Raw genomic sequence first — 20,735 nt, 5'->3', positions numbered from 1 at the left:
AGTCCACTGTTGTTATATTGGAGCCCTGTTGGTGTGGTAGTAAGGAGTAAAGGTGGGGAAGAGTTATAATCCATACTCGTAGTACCTCAGCCTTTTTTAGTGTGTCCATGCCCCTGGCCGTGACCTTCACAATCTTTTTTGTCCTCCGAGGTAAGACAGAAAGGCAAGGCTAGAGGAGGCTAGATTGGGAGGAATGCTTTTTCCTCCATCTGGGATGATGTGATGCTTTAGGAAAGTGATTTTTTTTTTTTCTGCTTCTGGAATCAAGCTGTAGTTATGTAGAACACTCTGGGGATATTTCACAATAATTTTTTTTTTAAATCACTTTCTGCTGTCAAAGCCATGAGGGAATTTTCCTTGGATCTATGCCATAAGAACCTAATAGGGTGCTTGAAGGTAAAATCCAAAATAGTTCAGGGGCACCCTCAGGCTGCAGCTCTTAGGAGTTTAATCACTGTCCAGCTAAGCCACACTCGGCCTCTAGCAGTTTATCAAAGTTGCTATTGAGATGTTCCTACAACATATGGTTCTAAAGGCTTTGGCTCTGGATCTTGGCCAACAGACCTCAGCCATGACTCATTGGATTCCCTGTTTCTTCAGATCTTGGGGTAGCAGTTTGCCCTGGAACCTTGCTTTTCTAACTAACCCAAGAAAAGTTGTTCTGATTTTTTTATTGTAAGGATGGAGGTGATTAAACCTAAGCCTCTTTATATATAGGAACTGAAACTGAAAGTCTTCTAGAGGTTCATTTATAAAATGTTTATATCACCAGTTTCTTTGGACTTTACATTGATAGAATGAAGGAGGGAGGCCTTTTTGTTTTTGTTTTGAAAATCAAGAACTAATATTTCATTAGGACAGATTTATTTCCTACCTGAATATAAAGAGGTAGAGAAATTGGTAATGGGATGGAAATGATTTTGTCTTTCACATACAGAAGTTTGATACAACCCAAGAAAGCATGTTTTTTTTAAAGTTTGTAAATGCAAGAGAGAAAATGTGAGTTGGTATTAATTTGCCCTAAATGCTTCCTATATATTGTGTGCTCTAAGATCTTAATCATTTATTACAGTTACTCCAGTTTCTAAAATTTCTCACTAAAGCTCATTTCACTTTCTAAGTTTGTAAAATAATTTTAAGTGTAGCCAATTTAAATCATTTGGAATATACATATAAAAGTATTTAGCTAAGTTAATCAAAAAATGAATATTTTCATGCCCTGCCCTTTAACTACTTAAATATCCCCATATTTTTCCAAAACAAACAGATGAAAACAAACAAATAAACAAATCCCCTTTGGGTAAAAACTGAAGATGGAAAATTTCAACCAAAAGGGGAATTATTCATAAAATTCAAGTGTCCTCAAATTAAAGCTCATAGTGGAAACTGTTTCACAATTTTAATTATATTGGTTATTCTCCCCAATGCTTGTAATTGGTTATAATACCTAAACTCAATGAGAAAAGCCAAGTACAAAATGTGAGGCCCAAAACCACATAAAGGCTCTCAATATTTTCGCTAATTTCTTCTTCCCTTCGGGCATACCTTGCGAAATGTAGACATCTTCTGCAAGCAACTGCCACACCCATATCCCAGAGTCCCCAGTGAGTTGTAGAGAAATTTCAAGAGTTAAGAATTTTTTCTCTCTTCATTAAGTAAAATAATGAAAACCACCATTTTTCTTCATAAAAATTGGACATAATGAATGCCTTTTTATGTTGGGCTGCATTAGTGCCTCAGTCACTAATTGGATATGCTTGTGTCTGTGCCTGTGTCTGTGCCTGCTGTGAGGTTCACATACCACGAGAGAATTCCTGGTCCAAAGGAGGAGTGTATGTGAAGTGGGGAAGTCTGTGCAGCTCTCCACAGCTGCTACTCTCTAGCTTCTCCCCAGTTCCTGTTCAGAAGTCACTTTTCGAACTCTGGTCTGCAAGTGTGTTTGTTTTGCAAATGGAAAGGGGTATTGATAATACCCCTTTCATAATTCATAGCCATTTATCAAATACGTATTATCTGCCAGACACTGACTGAGTTTACTTTCCATCTTTATCCTTACTGTAATTCAAGGGATAAATACTATCCTTCCTCTTTTAAAGGCTGTTATTAACAAGTGAACTCTTACAGATTGCTCTTAACTGATTGAACATCTTTTCTGGCAGGAGAGGATGCCCAGGCAAAGCAAATGAAAGGACTGTGAAAAGAGGAAGGGCTAATTCTGAAGGACAAAGAACTGTCCCTTAGCAGCCCTGTGTAGGATTACTCAACAACTCAGCATATTAATATAATCAAGAAAACCATGTGATCATGCTAGGACCCTCTTTTTGGTTGCCATGGCACTATTGATCCTGAGACAACTTTAATAAAATAAAGATTGCACTGACTTTCAGAAGTCTTGAAAATATCATTGCTGCTGTGATGTTTGGCTGAAGTCTGTGGAACCAGGGCCAGGCTCTCTCCACTTTAACTCCAAAGTAGAGTTCGAGAAAAGAAGGAAAACCCTTTCCCCTAGTGCAAGATTTTGTAATCTCTTCAATAGTTCATCCCACTCCCTGTCTCCTGATGCCTAGAAATCCATATCAAATGGCTGGATTTGGGAATAGTGTTCCTGGGAGACATGAGACAGATCAGTCTGATTTTCCAAATTTCACAAAGGCCAGATGATTGTCCTCAGAGATCATCTCCTCCTACCTCCTCCTTGGAAGCTTTTGGCATTTTTTTAGTCTGCTCTCTGTGTGCAAGCATGAAGAATGCTGTCTTTACTCATCATCTGGACTGCAATGGCATTGCTTGATCCCTCCACCTCATGTCCAGCAACAATAGATTAGACAATATAAAAATTTCATACGTACACATGTCAACTTTGTAAACATGACAACTATAACATTCCATTACTTTGGAGAAGGTTTTACTTTTACCACCATTGTTTCAAACAGGGTTACATTACCAGCTCCAAGATTCTAAATGAAGCTGCCCTCAACACATGGAAATAGATAAATTGGACCAGAGGAAATTCAAGCACAACAAGAAAATCAAGTCACAATGAGAATAATGAAATCATGCATAGTACCTAGGGGAAGTGTATTTGCTATAAGTGATTCTAAAACTTGACTTCAAGCTTTATGGTAATCCAAAAAAAAAAAAAAAAGGTATGACTACCAACATATACGCTTATAATTATTTGCAATAAGTGAATATGCCAACTCATCAAGGGAGACAAAAATATATTCTTTTATTTTCTAAATAAAATTTCTAAAACATATTAAGTGTTTTTTTTATATTGGGCTGTGACTAAGGTTATAAGATAAAGTAAAAAGAACTTGTATAAGCATAGTCCTGGTGTTAGAAGTTTTGGTCATTGAGTTTACTGTAGAGTAAAGTTTGAGCAACCATTTATGGAAAGTCTTCCCTAGGAATGGAGGAAAGATTGGTGAGATTGAAAGAACACTGGCCAAAACCCTCATTTGAATTCTAGTTCTGTAGGTATCAACATGTGACCAGAATTAAATCACTGCATTTGTTTCCTTATTTGTTTTCTATGTGTGCTGCAAGATGAGCTCCAGCTCCACCTGGGTTTTGTTCATTTTTGTACCTCTAACACCTAGGAAAGTGCCTGGCACATAATAAGTGCACAATAAATATCTGTTAACATATTTGTTGAATGATCGGATAAAATAGCACAAGATTTCCAAAGTAAAAAACATTTGCCAAATACAAATGTGGGGTTGGGGGATGGTGGATTTAGAAGATTATTATTTTATTCCCATATATTTTAGGCTGCTTGGGCTACCATGACAAAATACCATAGATTAGATGGCTTAAACAACAGAAGTTTATTTCTCATGGTTTGGGAGACTGGGAAGTCCAAGACTGAGATTCCTGCAGAATGTGGTTTCTGGTAAAGGCTCTTTTCCTAGCTTTCAGGAAGAATTCTGCTGTCTCCATCAAGAACACAAATCCTATCATATCAGAGCTCCACTTTTATAGCCTCACTTAACCTGAACTACTTCTTTACAGGTTCTACCACCAAATACAGTCACTTTGGGGGTTTGGACTTCAACATATGAATTTGGGAGGACACAATTCAGTCCATAGCACCTGGTAATGCCAAAGAAGAACTATTCAATGGCACTCTGGTAGCTTAGAAAAATGGAAAAATAAGCAGTTCAATGTCATTTCTCAAATGAGGCAGGATAAAGAATGATACATACAATAAAAATAGAATGGCGATGGGATTACAGAACATATTAAGAAACCAAATTTTAATTATTAAACCTAAAATACAGATTCTCAGTCAAAATTCTTTTTAACCCAGATTATTTACTATATAATTAGAGTAAAAATACAGAGAATCTCACAGTAATAAAGCATTCATAAGACTGAGAATATATAATTCAAACTTTATTTTCTCATTGCTCAATATTATCCTTCAATGGTTAGCATATTTTGAGATTTAGAAAATGTTCTGAAAATTAAATGGGGCTATAAAGTCAAAACAGGAAAAGTCACCAATGCCAAGTCAAAATATTTGAATGTTATGAGAAGCACTAGGAAAGATGAAAAATGATCCTGGTTCTTTCTGCCAATTAGCATAATTTGCCCAAAGTCATGGCAAATTATGTGACCTATCAAAGTCCTTTGTCAATTCTATTACAACTCTCAGCAAGGGAGATGCCCCATTACCTTCTTTCAAAAACACTTTTTGTTCTTCACTTGGCTTCTGGGCCACAATATTCTTCTGTTTTTCCTATTTCTTTTTATTTTTTAATCAGCCCTCTCTCTAGATCAGCTCCTCTACTCTGAGGCTGTAAATACCAGCAGTCCACCTTGCTTCTCAAATTTATATCTGAAGCTCAAACTTCTCCCTTGAAGGCCAGTGTTCTCACTCAAAACTTCCATGTGGCTCTCCAACAGACATCCATGTTTAGCAAGTTCAAACTTTATTCGTTAGTGTAACATAAGCCACCCAGTCATTGGGGCCCACATTTGGTCTTTCCCCATAAGCAAGCTCTTCAAACTAGCCTCACATCTGCTGCCTCTCATCTGGATTTTGGTGATGGTCTCCAGGTTGGTCCCCTGGTTTCACTCCAGCTTCCTGGCTTTCCTGCCCTCCTCCATTCAGACTACTGGGGCCAGAAGCTCCTTGGATTAACGAGGTTAGAGAAGAAAGTGAGTTAGGAGTTGACTGATGTCTCTTCCAGGTCAAGGTGAGACCATAGAGACTCCTGTCTTAGAGCAGAGAACAACTATCCCATGGCCAAGATGCCCTCATCTTCTATATAGAAGTTTTGTTTCTCCTAAACAGTGAAGGGAAATATGGAGATGCCCATGTTGCCCTCTTTATTAGCCCTTTATATGTGTTCTTGCTGACAGCAACCTCTGCTCGGTCACACATTTTCTTTAGATTCTTAACCTCCCATTGGCTCCATTCCCCATGTTGAAAATAGAGTCATTGGTATTTCTTTCTTCCTAAAGTTAATGTGAAGACTAAATGAGATGAACCCTAACAGAGTGGCCACCACAACTCATGCTGCTTGTACGATTATTTCTAGTTACACAATTGTTTTATTTAGACCAGTTCCTATGGGGGTGCTCTGCTTCAAGTCACATGTGTGGATATAATAGTTGAACTTCCAAGAGTAATTTTTCACTCTCATCTCCAAGTGCTTGTCATTCTGCCTTCATATTCCAGGCACCTACCCAATTACATGCCATCTGTCTCCACTGAAGGATAATCTAATGAACAAAATATTCAAAAAGATAATAAAAGAAAGGGCCCTTTTAGTCCCCAAAGAAGAAAGGACATTATCTCACTATAGGGGTCAGATTTGTGAATGGAACATACTGGTCCGATATTTCTATATTACACAACTGTGATCCATCTGGGTGACATTTTTCAGAATCCAGGGGAAGCCTAGACCAGAACTAGGACTTTATCTCTGTATTTTTCAAAGGACATATCTTAAGTAGGGAACCGTCTTAGAAATGTTAGCTTTCATTTTCCTACTTTGGCCTCTTCACCAGGGTTTCTAAGATCTTAAGTTTGGGTTCCAGCTGGAACTACAGCTCCAGGCGTCAGTGGTTTCCTGGGTGCAGAGGTCCCTGAAGGAAGGCAGGTAAGCTCCACCAAGTCTCTGAATAAAGGACAGAACCTTGAGCACCTGTGGCGGCAGAGCTTCTTACTCCTTCTTTGTCTCTGATCAGAGATTTCTGCAGGCAAGAATTCCTCTCAGGCTGAGTAGAACTCCGTGGTATACATACACCACATTTTATTAACTCACTCATGTATTGATGGAAACACTTGGGCTGTTTCCACCTCTTTGCAATTGTGAATTGTGCTGCTATGAACATCTGAGTGTGGATGTCTTTTTTATAGAATGTCTTTTTTTGTTTTCGGTAAATACCCAGTAGTGGAATTGCTGAATCAAATGGTAGTTCTACATTGAGTTACTATCCTGGATGGAGCTGGAGCCCATTTTTCGAAGTGAGGTATCACAAGAATGGAAAAACAAGCACCACATGTACTCACCATTAAATTGGTACTAACTGGTCAACACTTATGGAAGTAACATTCATAGGGTATTGGGCAGGTGGGAGGGAGGAGGAGGGAATGGGTACATGCACAACTAATGGGTATAGTGTGTGATGTCTGGGGGTTGGGCAGGCTTGTAGCTCCAACTTGGGTGGTGCAAAGGCAATATGTGCAACCAAAGCATTTGTATCCCCCTAATATTCTGAAATTAAAAAAGAAAAAGAAAAAAGAAAAAAGGAATTCCTCTCAGGCATTTTTTAAGTGTTTCTCTAGTAACTGCCTTTATTTTTCCCCCAGCTTTATTGAGGTATAACTGACAAATAAAAATTATATATATTTAAGGTGTACGATGTGAAATCTAGATCTATGTATACATTGTGAAGCTAATCAATCAAGCTAATTAACACACCCATCGTCGCACATACTCACTTTTGTGTGTGTGTGGTGAGACTACTTAAGATCTACTCTCAGCAAATTTCAAATGAACATTGACTATAGTTACATTGTTCCTAACTATAGTCACTATGCTGTCCATTAGGTCACCAGAACTTATTCCTCTTATCAATATACTGAAAGTTTGTACCCTTTGACCAAAATCTCCCCAATCCTCCCCCACCAACCTTTGGCAATCACCATTCTACTCCCTGTTTCTTCCAGTTCAATTTTTTTAGACTCCACATATAAGTGAGATCATGCAGTGTTTGTCTTTCTGTCTCTGACTTATTCCGCTTAGTGTAATGCCCTTCAAGTTTGTCCATGTCACCATTATTTCATGATTGCCTTCTTTATAAAGCTGGATAATATTCCACTTGTAAGTGTACAGCATTTTCTTTTTCCATTCAGCATCACACACATGAGTACAGATATATCTTTGAGATCCATATTTTATTTGGATTGGATATGTACCCAGAAGATTTCTGCATCATATGGTAGTTCTATTTTTTGTTTTTTGAGGCACCTCCATACTGTTTTCCATCATGGCTATACCAATTTACATTCCTGCCAACAGTGTGAATGGTTTCCCTTTCTCTATGCACTCTTTGTACAATAAAAGTCATTGGCAAAGTGTTTTATCAAATGTGAGAACTTTAGTCTCATGACAATGTTTCTTGTGTTGGTAATGTTTTGTAAACAAGTTGAACTGGTGATGGGAAGAGCTATTTTTCTAGCAAAGACTTGGGATAGAGAGGAGGCTGAGAGAATGTAGACCCTCCACTCCAGGGGGTTTCAGACCAAATCAGGAGGTTTCAATGCATAGGCTTCATGGCCCTGGGTGTGCGGCAGCTGAGTCCTCAAGGCTTTGTGTCTCCAGCTTCCACTGGGCCAGGTGGGTGGGAGTAGTCAGGGATGGGTCAACAGCAAGAAGAGCTTGAACACCTCTGAAAAATAACAAATGTATTTGTAGTAAGTGCTTATTGGAGCAAACATCTATTTTATGCCAGGTAAGCTGTTTGCATTTTAAATTTTTCCTCACAATTCTGTAAGTGTCATTATATTCCAATAATTGTTATTACTGTTATATTATTATGGAAATAATATTAGAATCTATAATAATTAAACTATCAATCTCAGAGAATGTTTTAGAAGGTCGAATGGGCTGACATGTATAGAAAGTCCTCAGAGGTGTTCCTGGTCCCTAGGTTAAGTGCTACATAGCTGTTCACAGGTACAATCATTATTCTCATTCTTCTAACCCTGGTGAGGTTAAGGGACTTTGCTGAGGGTCACATAGTGGAGGAGTAGCTTCTGCATTGTGTTCTAACTGGCTGCTCCGGCAGGAAGTCAGATCTGCACAGAGAGGCCAACATTCATGTTCTCCCCCGAGCATGGAAGTCTGAGGGATGAAGTTTCCAGAACTGTTTCAGTCTTGTTGTGCTTCACATGCTTTTCTGCATATGGAATTCTGAACGTGCTTCCAGCTCGGGAGCCCCGTTTGTCCTGTACAGAGAGAGATCTTTGGCACCATGTTCAATTTGGGCTCAGCCCAGGCTTGGAAACTGACCAGCTGAACAGCCAGTTCAAACGTGACTGGAAGTACTTGTACCCAAAGAGAGATGAATACATAAAAAGAGAGGCTGCAGCACGTGGAAACAATGATTCAGGATTTCTCTTAGCCTGAAGAACAAGTGGCCCTCACCAGACTGCACAGAAATCCCAGTGTTATGTGAATGAAGTACCCGGCTTCATGAAACCTCCAACAGCCGTGTTACAGAGGAGGGGACAGGCTCCATGCATGGGAGTGGCCTGCTCTGGGGTCTTCTAGATTGGGCCACCTCTCCCTGCTATTTTCTTGTGTGCTGGAACCTTCCAGGTGACAAAGCTGCATCTGTGAGCAGAGCCAAGGAGGCATCCTCCCTCCCTTTGTACGCTGTGCCCGCATTCTGGATTGCAGAGGCACTGCTTACGGGCGCCCTCCTGTCCCAGAAAGGTCAAGAAAGTAACTACAGTTCTTCGAGTTTATTCTCACACCCTCCCTCTCCCTGTATCCAAGCAGAAACCTTTTGGTGCGGGGATCCAAGCTGTGGTTGTACCGTGTAGTAACCACCCCATTGGAACCCAGAATACTTCCTTCCCTCTGGTGACTGAAGTTATTTCACTAGGTCAACTTATCTTTTAAGCCTTATTTTACATTAAAAAGCCTCTCAGTCTCTCAGAACCATAGATTTCTGCTAGTCCCATCACACGCTAATTGTCAAATATGCCCAGGATCGTCATATTCAGCTGGACAGGATAGAGAAGGAGGATGTCAGTGACTACAGTGATGACAATGACAGAAAGACAATATATCAACTTCAGGTAAGCAAGACAGGAGTTCCAGGTACATGTGGTAAACATTTTATGTGCACTGTCATGCCATTTCCTTTTCACAACGTACAACAGAAGAAGTTGAATTTCAGCAAAGGTAAATAACTTGCCCAAGGTCCCATAGGTTGTGGCTTAGGTGTGCATGGTTTCTTTGGCTCCCTCCTTCTTTCTGCTGTGGATATTTGTGTGTGCATAGATGTGTATGCATGTTTATGTGTTTGTATAGAGGATGATCGGCAGATATCCACCATCTATTTTTATGTGTGTATATACAATATATATATTTGTTGGATCCCATATTATACTTTCTCTGTTCTTTTCCAGGACAAAATTGATTTAATTAGAATAGCTTTATGGCAAATTATAATTTATTAATATGGTAGGGCCCTTTTCTCTTTTATCTTCTTTTCCAAACTTCTTTCAGAGGGTCCTTCCATAGTTGCTGTGTGACCTGGCCCATGTAGTCTCCCAGATGAACTTCGGAGGCATTTAGGCAAAGAGCAGCCTTTCCTACCTACTACATGGTTCTCTGTCATTCTCTCCTGGTCACTCCCTATTTGGCACTTATTTTAACTACCCATACATGTGTTTGTGTACTTGGTTATTGTTTATCTCCCCTACTGGACTGGGAGCTCCACTGGGGAAAGATCTGCACTTGATTTGGTCATTACTGTTTAGCCAGTATTTAGCACAGTGCCAGCCATGTAGTGTAGGGACTCAGTAAATGTTTGTACAATAAGTGAATGAATAAGCTTTTGTACAGATTAATTAGGAAGAAATTTAAATATTTAAAATATTTGGTATTACCATGTAGGAGCAAAACATAACCATCGATAATTAAGACTTTTGTATCTTTCACAATATTTTATGTTTTTCTTTATATAGATTCTTCACAAATTTCTTATGGTTATACTTGTATATCTATATATGTATATATATGTATTTATGCAATATACATACACAAGTATATAAATGTACCTGGTTACACCTATATATCTATATACAAATGTATGTACTTATTCAAGTATTCATATACAGCTATATACATCTACATGTATGCAATTTCTCCTCTCTGCCTCTTGTCTCTCCCTCTGTCTCTGTCTGCCTCTATTTTTTGTCTCTGTCTCTGTGTGCGTGTGTGTGTGCCTGTCTGTCTCTCTCTGTTTTGCAATTAGCAATGGGATATGTTCCATTTGTATTTTCTATGGTAACTGCTTTTGTGTAAGAAGTCTTTGTTCCCCAACATGATTCCAGCCACATCTTTTGATGGTTTCAATTTTTTAAATCCTTCCAATGCCAAAGTCCCTTTAGGTCTGTCTCCTCCTCTCTTGCATCCTGCTCACAGACATTGCTCTTCTGCACATTTCCCTCCCTGGATCATTGACATCAAGCTACAAGCATGCCATAATTTCCTTTTTCTCATAAAGTAAAAGGAAAGAAAGCCTTTATTTATCCTACAACTCTTCCATCAGCCATGCCACTTACCTGTTTATCCTCTACAGCACAACTTCTCAAAGGGATGTCCCCTGCTTACCTGCCATCATTCTCTCCTCCGTCCTTCTCAAAGCCCCATCCCGTCATGCTTCACTTTCCACTGGAGCTGCAGCTCTTGATGTCAGCTGTGATCCCTGTGGCCATGGATCCCACGTGCATTCTTCATCCTCTTAGCTCAGCCCTGGAAGCTGCATTTGTCATGCTTGATCTGCCTTATTCTTTTATTATTATAATATTTTATTGTGTTCGGAACACTTGCATTAGATCTACCTGCCTACCAAATTGTTACGTACAACATGGTATTGTTAACTACAGGCACAGTGTTGTACAGCTGATACATTCGTCTTGCATAACTGAAACTTTATCCCCATCAAACATCGATCCCTCTTTCCCCTCCTTGATAACCTGATAACCTTTCTAATTCTTCCCTTCATCCTCCTGATTACTGTCTTTACTGTGTGACTAGTGTGTGTTGAGAGCTTATTGTGGATCAGGCACTTCACATAGGTGACCCCATACAATGTTCCCAAAAGCCATATGGAATTTGTGCATCACCATTCCATTGTTTACAGCCAAAAAACTAGTTTAAAGGACTATTAGTTAGAGAATCTATGTTCTGAGCACAGATTTCTAGGTACTTCCAAGTATATCTGTAGTCACCAAAAAATCCTGTGTTTGTGACTATCCTTATTGTTGTTACCCCTTCTTTGTCCATGTGATAAAGAAGAATCTTAGAGATGCAGTTTGTCCAAGGATGCACAGTCACAGGTGGTCAAGGAAGGATGTGAACCCAGGTCATGGGCTGTAAGAGCTCTCTCCCTTGCACCACAGTTATAAACATAACTGTGCACATTACAAGTGGATTATGTAAACTGATTTGTTAAGCTGTTTTGTATGAAATAAGAGGCATTAATGATCCTTGACAGTACCTAATTTTTCATCTTATGACTTACAAATACTCTGCTTAGTTGACTGTGGATATGGTAAGTAATCTGTCCGCTCAATGGTCCTCTTGGGTCCTGTAAAACCAAATTATATTCAATTTTGGATTAGAAAAATGTTTGATTAGGCTGAGTTGAACATTTCCTCTTCCTTGGTACATTCCACTCCTAGGTTGCTGTTACCAGAGACTTTATAAAAAGCTTTCTAAGCAGTTCCTTGGTCTGGGTCAGACGGTGTCCAAAGTTCCACACCTGGGCCGTGGCTTACATTGAACCGCAAGAGCAGAGCCCACTTTTAGCAAACAACCATTTTCCATCCCTCTGACTGCCGCCCCCCGCCATGGCCTGAGCAAAATCAAATTATGTTTTCAAGATAATTAGTCCTTTTCCTCCTCCTACGATTGGTTGGGCGCAAGCAATATTTCACTTTTTCTTTCGACGAAAGCATTGCTTTCTCTTCTTTTAGGAAAACATTCCCATATTGCCACTCTGGAAAGGTAAACATGAAAACACAGATGCAGAGAAATGTTGGCTTTGCAGCCGGGCCTCGCTGGGAGTTCTGACCTGGCCCCACGCTGAGCTGCAGCCCCAGCCCGCAGCCCTGGTCCTTGTTGTGGTTCCACGGCTGCTCCCTGTTACTCTCTGGTGCGTGGCTGCTTCCTGAGCAGCACTCGGCTCACTGTTAAAAGACTCCAAAATGCACAACCTAATTTCTGTGTGGTATTGAAGTGATATTTTAATCCTAAATAAACAATTTTAAGGTTCAATTATTGAATAACAGTACAGGAATGCTATTAATTTGCCTTTCAAGCTTTTGAAACAATTCATACTTTTTCATGTCCTTTTAAAGTTACCAATGGCTTCTATAAATATAAATGAATCCAGAAATAGCTGGATGAATTTCACATTCAACACTTTTTGTTCCTTAAAAATTTAGTCTAGAACTTGATAGAAAAATATACAAACAATTTTATAAAGAATCCTGCTATAATCTCAAATTCAGTTTAATATAAGTTGGAACTTTGGAAGTAATTGTAGAGATTGTATATCAGAGAGAAAGCAATCTCATGGTTAATACTATAATATTGTTCATCAGGTAAGTAGTTAAAAATCTAGCAGTAGTTGCACATAATACTGAGAGCTCTTCGAACTTTATTATGTGTGAAAGACAAGAAAACTAAAGTTACAAAAAAGAAAGACAAATAATTTTGAAGCTGGAGTTAGAAGGCTTATAAATCAAAATTAATAATGTAGCAGACAGATTATGTGAGAAATATTGCATTCAACAGGTAACATTTATGTAGCAGCAGATAGTATTCGCCCTTCCCTGAGTTTCCAAGGGAAAGGGCAACAGAACACACTTTCTGCCCTCCTGTGCCCTTTTCTCAGACCTTGAGAGGAGCTGCCCATTCCACGCACCATATTCTGGCCCATGGCCCCACCTTAGCGTTGGGACACAGTCACTCACCCAAATGCACTCATTTGGAAATTGGGATCATTCATAAAGAGACTTTATTGTGTTCTTAAGGGCCCTTCGAGATTGATCCGGGGATTTATGTGTGCCTAACAACCTCGAGTTTCCGCTCTCAGCATCCAAGACAAACATCTACCAAGGACAAGGGTGGTGCTGCCGCTGAAATGCCACCTTCAGCATGTTACTGTTTCTATTTCCAAAATCTCTTTAAGTTTTAGGAGGAAATTCCATGACATTTCCTCCTTCACACAAGACAAATTAAAAACTTTTGACAGAAACATTTGTTTTGGTGACTCCAGTCAGAAATATTTTTAAGGACATACTGCCAAACTTCAACAGGTTTCATTTTAAGGACATATTTTCTGACATTACGAAAACAAGCAAACCCAACACTGCCTGTGAAGAGGTGGTCGTCTGGTAGCCTTGCCTTTGGAACAGCCTGCAGAAAGTGGATGTCCAATTATATCAGTGCTCTATGACTCAGTTCAGACAACATGAAAAGCCTCAGAACCATGTTCCCCTGCGTGGACTTACAGGGTGAGAGAACCGTGGCTCCTTCTGAGTCTGTCAGGGAGAAGGAATGAGCTTTCACTGCCTGACGTTTTGGGCTGGGAGTGCACAGCTGTGAAGATGACAGATGTGTCATTTGGAGAGCATGACTGATGCCAGGCAGATGCAGGAGAAATTCTTATCATAATGGAACAATTCCTTCATAATATTAGATCAAATTCCAGAGGAAGATCCCTGTTGTATGAAGTTGTGTACTACACATTTGCTCAGAAAATTAACTGCCACATCGTTAAAGCCTTTGATCTGCGTTCCTTGTGGGACGTGTCCAGGTGTAGTTCTCACTGGGCCCCAGTAGTACCTGTTTCCTCTGCTCAGCCCCAGCCCTGGTAAAGTGACTTTCCACTTTTGCTAGTCTCCGAGAGTTTCATCAGATCTTAACCTTGCCCACATCTCCACAAGCAGCTCCTTTAGTAAACTCTCCTCATTTGAATCTTTGGCAACGGGGTTTCTGTCTTTGGAGTGTAGAGGAATGTTGGTTGCTGCAACTGAGACAGAGAATATCTGAGGAAAATTTAGGTTAAAGATTAAATGAAAAGTTTCTCTTTTAACATGTTGAATTTCAGGGAACTTCGGGAAACTTCACTGTAGTTAAGCAGCAGTAATTTGTCCACAGGGCTCTAAAAGTCAGAAGAGAAGTCCGTAAAAGGTTGTGCATTAGGGATTTATCATTCACAGAGAATTCCAGAGGAAGATCCCTGTCGTATGAAGTCATTGGTTGACAAAACCATCTAAGAAAACGTAAAGAACAGGAAAACTAATCGGCCAAGGGGCAGCAATATTTAAACAGCAGAGGAAGGAAGAAAAGTACCATATAGAATCAAGAGCTGCGGTTAATAGCTGCAACAAGGAAGGAGCTGCCAGAAGAGGAGCTGCAAAGCAGAGAGCGGTGAGATGTGGTTGGGTGACTGCTCATCGTGCCTGTCAGTGAGGGGGTCGGAGAGTTGTCTGTGGCCTCAGTGGCTGCAGACTCGGGAGAGGAACAGGAGCAGAAACTAGCCTGGGAAATGCAAACTGGAGATGAAGTCCTGGGATCAGTGAACACAGACGACTCTGTTGATTTCCATTTCCAATCTTATTGCATACAATCTGTGAGGTAGGGTTTTCAGGACTCACTTGCTCTCTTTGATTTTGGATTTACTCTGGTCTTTTTGACCAAGGCCAGAGGTCCTGGAAGATGTTTTCTGAGCATATAATGATTATCCCCCTGTTAGTTGGGACCAGCCACTAAAAACAGATGATTTAATTGAGTAGTCTAATTTAATTCTCATAATATAAAAGGTTGATTGTTTTTATTTCTGTTTTATAACCAGGAAACAGTTTTTAAGTGGAAGTGCCAGGATTGCAGTTTAGGTCTAACTCCAAACCTCATTTTCTTTACATCTTGTCACATCAAGACCTTGATGACAAGGCTCATGAATCGTTCGTACTTTGCAGATGATAGATTGAGTGTGCGGTCTAACACATTCAGTAACAGAGTTAGGAGTCTGGCTTCGAGTTAGATTTCTAACTCTTGGCTCTTTCGGCTCCATCACATGGATTGTTTTCAGATAGCCAGTAAGGCACTGTGGTAGCACCAGGAAGTAATAAAAGTGTTTGAAGATACGGTGTTTTTACTTGAGAATGTTATAGTGTAAATGGGACAAGGTACTGGGATACAGAAAACAGAGACTGATTCTGACTTTAAAGGTGTGTGGGTAACTTAGTGAAGGATATTTGTGCTATAGTTGGAAGATGGATTAGCTTGGTGCAGGTGGAAGTGGCCTCTGGTTAGGATTGATTGCAAGATGCAACAATGAACTTATAACTCTACAAAAACCGTATGCAAATCCTAGCAACTTTACTGCTTGGAAGTACTTTCAGCAGTGAACTAAATTCTTGAGTCATTAAGTTCTTAGTGATAAGAAAACACAGTCTTTTAAACTCATAACTCAGGAAGGTACTGGATGGCATTTTTATAAGATCTTAATATAGAAATCTTGGTACCTACTAGGTCTCCGGGGGAAAGGAGAGAATACAGAATGGTTTACATTCAAGAAGATTGTCTTTAGTCTAGTAAGAATTTAGTTCCTTATTCTCATTTAGTTCACATATGATTTATATATTAAAGTATGATCAAACATTGCATCAGACTATAATTTTCAGAAGTTAAAAAATATAGTCGTCATAAAGAGTAAACAGATAACAAAACTTCATTCGCCAATCAATAAAGAAACTGCTAATTGAGAAGCTGGTTTAATGAGCATTTTTAGGAACTGAATATTTATCAACATTTTGAAAAAAAATAGAATAAGATTGATAGATATAAAATTTATTAATGTCTTACATGGATCTCAGGTGTTCAATACAGTAACCACTGGCCACACACTGCTATTTAAATTTGAATTAATTCAAAGTAAATCAAACTAAAAATTCAGTTCCTCAGTCACTCTTATGACAATCCAAGTGGGCAATAGCCCCATGTGGCCAGGATTGGACAGGACAGAGATGGAGCCTTTTCATTATTCTAGAAAGTTCTCTTGGACCATGCTCTCTAGAGTTGTGTAGATATAGGAAGATTCAGTGGGTTAAAGAATTTTGTCATTGATAATTAAAAATATATGTTTTATTTTTTACAGACTTATTCTAACATTTTTTACCTAAAACTTGATATACTCTCTCAACTGACTTCCTTAGAATCTCTCGAATAGAGAGTTGCGTGAACAATGTTTTCTGAATCTGCTCCTGACAGTGTATCATCAGTGGAAACCCGACAAACAGTGGCAACACTGGGAACACTGCTGAAGGGCAGGGCATTTTAGAGTCTCCTTTGTTCTGCAGGAGACATGATCTGTGTCCAGGTTGCCTCCCAAGTGGCGTGTCTAAGATGGTCATCAGCACACCAGATGCTGTGAGCATGTTGTCACACAGTGGCATGAGCAGTCACTTGGGGACGACAGCCGGGCCTTCTCAAATAATCACCATGGTTGGATTAAATTTATCTTGTAGATCCAATATCTGGATTTCAGCCTAAAGACAGTAAGTGGAAAACTATGCCAGCTGTTGGGAAAATTCCAAAACCTTCCTGTTAGTTTGCAGACAATGTTTACTATCTGGCATAATGTGTTAGAATTTTGTTGAAAGAAATTAGTTCACTAGTTCTTTGCATTTTTAAGTGAAAGAAAACATGTTGATTTCAGCTATTGCAGAACATTGAAAAAGTGTGAGCTTTGATTTTAGTGAATATTAGCCATGATGGTTTTTCTTTTTTCTCTAATGCCCAGAGGTCTCTCTTTCGAAGACGAAGTCTTACCGCCAGCTGGGCGTTCACTTTACAGTTTAAAGTCTGCAGGTCTCTTTCTCATACACAACATCTTGGGAAAACTTTACAACTCTTAAAAGACAAAACACCAATGACTAAAAGGGAAAAATATTGGTGAAGTTTGTAGAAGCAACAATATGGATAAGTGTGTTAGCCTCAATGTCAATGCTAGACCATATCAAGGAAGTTACTTTTATTTAAATAAATATAACTATATATACACACATCTGTATATTTTGTGATATTCTCTGTTGAGAATAAAGCACTTCCACCAAAAAGAAATTTCATTTATGTGTTTAGAATTTACATTTTTGATTCCATAACGCATGCAAATAGTTCCTAACACTTGCGTGCCTCTGCCCCTTTAGGCTATGACAAAGCCTCCCTAGAAATGTGCCCACACCCACAGAAAACCTTAAACACACTTTCAGAAGCCTCTTGGATCATGTGGAGACCTGTTAGGGAGTTCATGGACCCCAGGATAAGAAGCCCTTAAACCTGGGCAGTCAGCACACCTTTTTTAAAGCCTCTTGCTTCTCTGACATTTAATAAACCTAAAATCCACATGATGGCGGCAAAGGCATAAAGTACTTGCCACCATGTTACATGTTCTTAAAGCAAGACTCGTTCTTCCAATGTCACACTGAGAAGTGGAGAACTAATACCATCAAAGACTGGCTACTGCATAGTAAATTAAATGCTGTACAGAGTAAAACAAAAATCAGTGTAATTCAATTTTGCTTCTGTGAATATTTTGCTGTGTTCTTAAACCAAATTATTAATGTATTAGTAACAATTTGATTTATTTTTAACTCAGTGAATTTTTTATTTTAGTAGTTATGTAATATAAATTGATACATTTTACATTAAATTATGGGTTAAATATTTTTATATATTTGGCCATAGTATATGATAAATAGTAAAGTAAAATGCATAAAATGAAATATTCTTATTTCCTTTATTGAGATTTTCAAATTAGCGTGATTGTAACTTTTTTTGAGTATGTTTTATACTTAGAATATCTAAATTAAAAAAAAACTTTAGTACTTAAGTTTTCTTGAATATCAGAAAGAGCTCTGTTACAATTTTTAGAATGCTTAACTATGGTGATAACTTGTAGTTTTATATTCTATTTATATCTTAAATTATTTCACAAAGAGTTTGAGTTAAATTAATAAATTGTATTTTTTAAAGCTTATTCTTTAGAGCACCAGTCCCCTAAACTGTTTGAAGAAAAACAGTTTCACAGCTTCAATATGGTGAGAAAATTCTCTACACTATTTCTATTATATCTTTTCAGGATTCATTGTGTACCTTCGAGTATTAAATGCTCTGAGGACTCTTAGAGAAATAAACTTGTTTAACTTTATTATAGTGTTTTCCAAACTCTTTGGATAATGGAACACCTAATAATATCATAATAATTATTATAATATCCTGCAGAAATAGTATTGTTGAAACTTATTCTAAAGTGCATGGGCTTATAAATTTAAATTTTTGCCATTTTTTTTTTTTGTGTGATTCAGGTGGTTTGTGTGGCTTTTTTGAAAATAACATTGAAGTAGATGTCACCAACACTAAATTATAATTATATTCTGCTGCTAAGAAATAGTTTGATTTTTAAGTAAATTATTTAATTTCTGTAAGTCTCTAATTTACTCATTTATAAAACAAGCAAATTATAAAATAAAGACTCTGGGATTTTTTTTTTTTTTAATCTCTGATGTTTTGGTATTCTATAATGTATGTTCTAGCCTGCTTTTCAAAGACATGGGACTTCTCAAATTTTCCTGCATCCCAATAAATACCACAAGACAACAGGCAATGTTTATTAAATATAAATGAAAGACTCCTAAAATAATGTGAAAGAAACAGAAATCAGCTTCAGAATTTGTTGTGCTGCATATTAAAAATCACCTATGCAGTCATGGGTTCAAGAAAAGGTGCAGGTTGTTTTTCTCTTGTGTGATAAACAATGTGGAGCCAGCTGGCCCGGAGCTGAGTCAGCAGGCAGAGTCTCTGCGGGTCCCTTACTGTTTCCTTCACGGTGGCGGCCACACCTCCAGCCATCATGCCCACTCTCCCAATGCAGGCAAGGAGCAACAGAGAGGAGGAGGGGAGACTATAGGAAGAAAGCAGTCATTTTCCAATTATTCCTACCAGGCTTATTTTTGCTAACATCTGATTTGGCATGTAGAAGAGTACCTAGCGTGTGGTAAAAGCTCAGAAATATTTGTGGAATGACTAGATCTCAGAGGCCGACTCTCTCTCACATGCTGTGCTCAGACATTCCCAGGTTAAGAATATAGGGTTTTTTTCCTCGTTATTGTAGGCTGACTGATGAGTGAAATCCTGGTCCTATTGGTAAAGAAGTAGACATGGTAGTTAATAGCAGCGCCTGCTGTAAACTGCAGGTCTTGATGAAGAGTGTACTAAGATGAACTACTTTGTCAAACAAACAGAGAAAAATCTATGGTGGGAAAGGGCCAGGGACACTGAGTCAGCCTCTTCGTCTGGGCAGAGTGGAAAATCTTCATCATCAATGCCCTCAACACCCTCCCCCCAGCTGCCAAATCTCCTTTCCTTCCTTACTAATCATAAGTGATTGTAGGTGATATTAATATAACTTCAAGCTTCCTAATGTAATATAGTGTAAACCTCAGAGTGTAAAATTTCCCCAAATTTACTTATAACAAGATTGGGGAATGGAAAATATCAAACAGATGTCATTGCAGAACTAAACCAGTAAAATTTCATTACAACAAATAGCAACAGGTATCTACACTGGTAAAAACATAAATATTTCATAATTATAGTATATGGGATTTAGAAAAGAAAGTGAACTCATACTTAAAACCTCTCTGACAAAGAGGTAAATCATACCTGCAGATAGTAGCAGAAAGTGTTCTGAAATGCCACAGGCCTTAATTAATGAATTATATTTTACAATAATTTATGATCAGCCAAGGATTTTTCACATATGTCAAGCATCTCAATGTACTTAGTCTTTCCAACCACTTATATAAGAATGGCTGTTAGTAGCCCAACTTTGCACATGCTACAAACTGAGGAGATAGGACAACTCAGCCAAGGTCACGTATACCCAAACATCGCCCATTATTTCTGTGATTCCAAAATAGACACAGCATGACGTGATAATAAGCAGTGTGAGCCTTTGTAAGTTCAACTTAATACTAAAATCATGTTCATTTGATCCTATCATAGGACCGTTGCTCTAAAATACTGTTTCTTCACTTCTAACTCACCTAGAGTTTTCCTGGCTCCAGCTTTGTGGCCTAGCATTGCTTTTGGTTTTGAGTCACAAGCTATGACTGTACCTGGACTGGCTGCCTGGAGAACCTGGTTTGGGTGGCTCTGCAGGTTACCGTCCTTCATCAGGGGCTGGTCCTCCCTCTCCTGGGTTTAAATATAAGAACAAGGAGTGGACCCAGGGTGCCACACAGTTTCACATCTGTGTCCTTCTGCTAACTTCCTTGTCTTGCCCCTAAAGTGTAATATTTCAGCAATCATGTTTATGCTATTAGTTTAGAAGATTAATGAAGACAGTGATTCCTAGTTTACATGATCTAAAATATCATGCAAAGGTCACCAATTCTGAATTGG

This window comes from Lemur catta, chromosome 11 (genome assembly GCF_020740605.2).
Source record: "Lemur catta isolate mLemCat1 chromosome 11, mLemCat1.pri, whole genome shotgun sequence".
NCBI lineage: Eukaryota > Metazoa > Chordata > Mammalia > Primates > Lemuridae > Lemur > Lemur catta.
Note: the sequence above shows the minus strand (reverse complement) of the source record.